Raw genomic sequence first — 6,964 nt, 5'->3', positions numbered from 1 at the left:
ACCCCCCCCCCCCCCCCCCCCCCCCCCCTGAAAAAAACAACAACCCCCAACAACCCATGGTTTACTGGAGGAAGCTGCACTGGGCACTTCAGCAGGGCTTTTTGGTGTTTTAACTAATAGCTGATTCAATCAGCTGTTAGAAAAAAGGTCCACTAAAGTGCCTGATCTATACAGAATTCAGATGAGCTGGGTCTAACTAATGCACTGCCTCTTTTGGGCATGTGTGGGGCTTGGCACATGAGCTCATGGAGTTTAAAATAAAGCACTGTTTCTTTCATTTTTTTGTAATGTCTGCAAGCAGCTGAAATGCTTAGCACATCAAGTATCCTGAAGTAATGTATTTGTATGTCCCTACCTTGACATGTATAAGTAGAGCTGTTAGTGATCATAAAACTGTAGACTCCTTAAAAAAAAAAAAAAAAAAAAAAATCTCTTTCTGCCTGAAAGACCCAGCTCATCAATAAATTTGATCATTTTAAGTATAGGTTATGCAAAGTATTATTTAGTTAATGTCTTTTAGTTGTCAGCTGTGGATTTTGCTATGATTCTTTACTTAGATAATACATGACAGTGTAAAAGAAAGGTTGTATGATTGTTCATTATACATCTGGATGTGTTTTGGTCAGTACTGAAGAGTTTATATGAGCTAGCGCCAATAAAATATGTAGATGTTTTAAAGTTAGATGCTAAAAATTCTAATATTTTGACCCCCAAAGTGAAGTTCAGATGTTGAACAAGGCACATAAGTTCCATTTACTGTACATGGGGAGCATTAGTGCCACCACAGAATGAGAACCAAGCAGGCAAAATACTTAGTGAGTAGTGGCCAACCGCAAGATCTTAGGAAATGGGAAGGACTGGGAGTGTGTTTGAAATCCTGTTCTCTAGAGCTGAGATGCCTCAGGGCTGCAGGAAGGCACTTCAATTGTTTTGTGACCCACAGCCCAGATCAGTGTCCTAAGGGTAGACACGTATACATTTCCTTTCAAGGTGAGCATTTTATCAGTCAGTGGCTAAAACTGAAGAAATAGTACTGGAACTAGGGACTTTAAGTCAGATCACTACCTCCCCCCTCTCCCACAACATCTAAGGGTCCTAACCATTAGGGGTGTGTGAAGCAGGCCCTATTCGATTCAGATTTGGCCCGAATTAGGGACATTGATTCAGATCACTGTCCCTGATTTGATTTGGTCAAATCTGAAGATTCGATGCTGATTCAGAGAATCAGCGATTTGGACATAGACACAGCTTTGAATTTTTTTTCTATATACCTTAAGCTAGCAGGCATGGCTCATGATTGCTGCGATGCTGGGGCAGATGGAGCATCCCACAGAAGCGCAGGGGGGCAGTCCATGTGCTCAGCAGCAAACCCGGAAGTGGACCGGAAATACTTATGGTCTACTTCTGGGGCTGCCAGGGAGCAAACGGGGGCGCCGCTCCCCCCCCCACAACCCTCCCTGGCTTGGCGATTGGCCACAGGGGGACCCTGGGTGCCCCACCCCAGACCCAGGAAGCACCAATTGCCAAGCTGGGGGACCCGGCAGTGCTTTTGGTCTACTTCTGGGTCTGCTGCCAAGCACGCTGGGGTCCCCCCCGCAGTCATGTGGGATGCTTCATGTGCCCCAGCATCACAGCATTCACGAGCCCCTGCTACCTAGAGATATGTAGAAAAAACGTTTAAAGCTGTGTCTATTTCTGAATCTGTCTGAATTGACTTGGAGGGTTCCGATTTGATCTGGAGAGATTAAAGGGTCCTTTGATTTGCTTTGGAGATTCGGCCACTGAATCGGGCCGAATCTCCGCTGAATCGAATTGGGGACCAAAGCTTTGCCCAGCCCTACTAACCATTAAGATACTGGATCATGCCCTCGTTAACTTTTCTGTATAGTTGTACAGTTTCAAAGCAGGGTTTGAGGGAGTTCATAGATGGGATACCATATAATTTGTTGGAATTCTTCTGAGACAGGATTGATTATAGATTCAGGGCATGGACAGACATAACATTAGAAGTACTTCAAGTGACTTTAAAGTGTTCCAAAAAGTGAGTACGCAGTGCCTGATGAGGATTTTTTTGCTTCACAAAGGACTTTCTGGTTAAAAAATGACCCTGAAAGAAATGGGACAATTTTTCAATTGTTTCACTGTGAAATTGTTTCTGTTACATTTCTAGCCTTCAGCAGAGTGCAATAAACAACTGATTGGTCCTGTGGCATCCCATAATGCTCCACTTCTCACTCCTTCCTACATGGAGTCACTTTTGTGACTTATGACAAACTCCACGTTGGGATCACAGTATCTGGCTGACATGCGACTTCTGTTCCCATTTTTTCTGGACACCATCCCAGAAATGTTGACTTCTGCTGTAATAGTGTAGTGGCAAGGGCTTTCTGGAGCATGTTGAAAGCAGCCTGAACTCAGAATATCAACACTGCCTTCTTTTGCCACGTTCATGAGGTGGATAGTGGCAATGGACCTCCCTGCTGTCTGAGGCAATGAGAAAACTCAGTGCTCACTCTGGATGAGCCACTACAACGAAGCTATCCACAGGCATGTCACATTTAAAATGTCTGCTTGGAGAGCATAACCACAGTTTTTGTCAGTGCCATAGGAAGGTCAAAAGCATGATATAAGAAGGTCTGTGATGCCAGTTGGATTTTGGGTGCTTTGAAGGCATCTTTTGTCTACTATGAGGAGCTGTCATGGATTCTGGTGGGAGGTGACTTGATAGGGTTCTGCTATATTGCAAACCCTCTGGTTTCTACCCCTACCATGGCTGAAAATCAGTTACAGGAGAGATGGGATGATTTTGGTAGGGTCCATCCTTCTATTTGGGAGCACCCGTTAAGATATCTGCCAGCCATCTGGCCATGAGAGCTCTGATATCACTGACATAACCAAACCAGACCATTCTAGCTGACCAGCAGAGCAGGTAGCACGTCTCAAGGGGGCATGTGGGGGGAGGGAGGGGTGAATGCACCTTTCCAGGGCCTTTGATTATAGTGCCCTAGGCTGCTATACTGGTGCGTATCAGCACATATATGAGCTGGAAGAGGACACAAAGCATGCCAAGGAAGTCCTTGACCCTCACCTTGAGCAGGATAGGTGGGACAGTACTACTTTTTGCTTTTCAACCAGGGACTGGAGGGTGAGGAGATAGTAGGCATTATGACTTGAGTCTAAGTTTTACCTAAGTCCCATTTTAGGCACTGAATTCCTTTATTTTCATCTAGCAAAGTCTTAGTTGCTATACTTGCAAGCAAACTCAAAGTTTCAGGAGGGAACAGAAGGCAGGAAAGGGATCTTTCAGGTTATTGATTAGCCTAAGAGGAATTTTTAACAATCCCAAGCAGAGGATGTAAAATTTGCTGAAATTGTACTGTAGAGAGAGAATCTTGCTGAGTGTTTTCTAAGTGGTTTTCCAGGATATCATTTTTAAAGATAAAAATCCACAGTTGTGTAAGAAGGCCAGGAGGCTTCATCTACAGGAAAGATTTCTCAGCTTGACTTTTAGTCAATTCTGAAACCAATATGGCACAAGGATGATGCTTACCTGCTAATTGACCTTTCTTTATCCAGTAATAACTCATTACCATCACAAAATGGGTTTGATAAGCCTTATGTTTGCCATTTGTTTTGGAGTTTTTCAGAAACGGGAACCACCCTGCCTATAAATGTGCACAGTTCAGAGTTTGCAGACAGGGCCAAGCCAAAAGGTCATGTTTGGCTCTCTAAGCCAAAACATAAGCCAAGCTATTTGAGCTGACTAGAAAAATACAGAAATAAAATAGATAGTGTATTTATTCAAATAAAAGAAAAGCACCCCGCCTCCAGTTGGCATCTTAGAAAAAGTCCCTTGTCCTATAGTTGCATAAAAGCAAATCTCACTAAAAACGTTGTCCATCATTAAACTGCTGCCAAATGCAGCATGTGCTCAGTAATGGAATCCAACTATGAAACTGATTAAATGCAACCAACACTGAACTTGACTATAAAACACATGGCCCATATTAGGCCATCATGCTGATGAGAAACTTTTTAAAGATATATTGAGCATCTTTATTTTATCAAGACTTCATATCACAGAACAGATTGACTTTTATTAGTAAATGTTTAGGATTGTGAATCCAAGAAATATGACAAAACTGGTAGGGAAATACATAGCGCCCGAGCAAGGGACTAACAATAGAAGGATGGGAGTGAGGAGGGGAACGCAACTAGGTTACAGGAGATACAATGTTAGCCAACTAAGCCAGGGGGAAGGGGAGGGAGGGGGTTCGCGACGCTGAGAGAAAAAGACGATAGATACATACAAACCTGTTACAATGGTCTGCAATGGTGGAAGAAGTGGTTCAAAGAAAAAGTGTCTCAGTCCATATAGAGTGTCATTGCAGGGGTCCTCTTCAGGTGGAGCAGGGTCGTCCGTTGTTGAAGAAACCTCTCGAAGTGAAGGTCCATCTGGTGCAGAGGGGGGGGTTCAGGCGGTCCTCTCTGGGTCTGGTCTGGCAGTGGTTCATCTGGTGCGGTCGGAGTACTGGCGGTGGCCCGTGATGCCTTCCACGTAGATGTCACAGGACCAACAGATGGTGTTGGACACCATGAGGCAGCGCATCAGCTTGGCGTAGCAGCGGGAGATGCGGCAGGCACGCAGGATACTCTTGTTGCTGGGGTCCCAGGCTCTGAGCATTCCCATGATGCATATCAAAAATGTACAACTACATATATTAAACCCTAAAAATCCACTTCCCACAAAAGGAAAAAAAACAAAGCCTCATAGAAATCTTTTTCTTCATATAGAATCCTGTGAAAAACTTTCCTCAGTAATCACCTGAACTTCTCAGCCTCTCCTTTCAGTCCTCTTTGTTGGTTCAGTGAAAGAAGTGTGCCCAGTCCTTTTTCCTCCACTTCTCTGCCTCTTCCTCTCTGATCTCTTCCTTGTCATGATCAATGTACTATTTCAGTTCAGGCAGCCCGAGCTTCAGGCACTCTTCCAGTGAATGCCAAGCCCTAAAACACCCATAGGTTTCTTCCTTTCCATAAACTAGTTTCAACACAAGCTAATAAAGTCCTTAATAACGTTTCCTCCAGTCCCTTTGGTATGAGTTCATATAGCACCATCTCCCATGCTAATGACAGGTTTATTTTGGTGATGCTCAGAAAGCGGTGGACGCTTTCCCACATCCCCTTTGCATATGTACACCCCTGAAACATATGTCCAACTGTTTCTGTTTCCCTGCACCTCTCCCTTGAGCACCTTGATGAACTCATCAAGTCCCATCTGTGTTGCAGCTCTTTCCCCAGCAAGATATTTCTTACAACCATCCATGCTAGGTCAATACATTTGCCTTTTACTTGTTTACCCACCACTGCTCCCTAAACCTTCTTCACTTGTCCTTCTGTGATGTTCCCCACTGGCACCATCCTGTCTCTTTACCTTAACACTTTCATCAATTTCTTATGATCTTTCAGGACCTCCAGCCCTACCTTCCCTGTTTTTGTACTTCTGCACGAATCCTTCCAGCCTGATGTAGTGAATTGGTGGTTGCTACTCCAATAGACTCTTCAAAGAGGTCTGACATACTCCCCATTTCTTCAAAATGGCAGGTGTGTGAAATCAGGTGACACCTGCTGCTTTCCCTTCTCCCTCCATTACTCCCTTGTGTATCGTACTTATGTGTTTCACATAGATGAACAATTCCAAGTCTGGAAGCCCCCTTTCCCCTATCTCTTGCTTTGTTCAGCTCTAGCCAACTTTTGCTTTTGGCATTCCAGAAGAACACACAGATTTCCCTCTGTACTTTTGATATCTGCTGCCATGGTGGTGGGAATGCAATTCCTGTATATAGAATAATCAGCAGCAGCACAGCCTATTTCTTTGTTACAAACACAAAGTTGGTTCTTGATTGTTTCTTTCCACTGGAGTCAGTTCTAGTGAAAACTTTCTCCCCTGCCCACATCTCTTAGTGACCCTTCTTTTATTATAAGTGTTAACACCGGATAAGCTGTCTAAAGCTCCATTTCCTCCTTTTCCTGTTTATTGCCCACTTGGATTATACAATTGAAGTCTCCCACTATCATGCATGGTCTCCCTCTGACCACATATACCAGTAGTTTTCTAGGCAGTGCATTCCTTCCATCCCTCTCTGGTGGTGCATATACATTGACATTTTCTAATTCTGTTCCCCTGACTGATAGTATAATTTGTTGCAATCTGCCACTGATGACTTCTTCCCACTTTGCTCTCAGCTCTGGGTATTTTTATTTACCCTTTGCCGTGCTTCTGCATCAAGTTATACTTACTAGTTTCCCTCATTCATTTGTCCAGTTTTTGTGTGATTTGGACTACAGTGCTGAAAAATGGTTTTAAATTTTTAATGTTTAGTGGGGGGTTTTAGAGGGTAAGCATTTACTCCTACAGATACTGTGTGGGCAATCCATATTTTTTATCAGAAAACACAAAATTCTATTTTTGGTAATCTTATCTTTCATATTTGGTCTTAACTTCATCATATGTACCCTCTTTTCAGTCTCCCCTCTTTTTTCTGGCTGATCTCCTGATTTCTCTGGATTGTTCTCCTGACCAGATGACCTTTTATGGATGAAAATAGCCCATTTGAAGATAAATCTCACTACAGAGAAGACCTAAGACTTTTTACCTGGATTTTTTCCCCTCCCTCAGCTTGATACCTATATTCACATACTTATAGTTTTACAGAACTTTAAATCCTAAAAATGTGGTTGCGAGGTTTACATAAGGGGAGCAACTTCAAGTTTCAGCTACTTCCATGTCTTTTTTGTGTGCAGTTAACACCTTATCTTCTTGGGTTAACAAGAGTCTAGGATGAAGATCTCTGTAAGCAGTACTACATCAGTCATACTCTCCTGTGGCTACATCTACATGTGCACTTAACTGCAGAGTAGACTAGCTGCAGAGTAAAGAGTCACAATCTACATGTGCAATATGCTA

Source organism: Alligator sinensis, unplaced genomic scaffold (assembly GCF_000455745.1).
Source record: "Alligator sinensis unplaced genomic scaffold, ASM45574v1 scaffold74_2, whole genome shotgun sequence".
Taxonomy (NCBI): domain Eukaryota; kingdom Metazoa; phylum Chordata; order Crocodylia; family Alligatoridae; genus Alligator; species Alligator sinensis.
The sequence above is the reverse complement of the archived record's forward strand: the minus strand, read 5'-3'. Positions refer to the sequence as shown.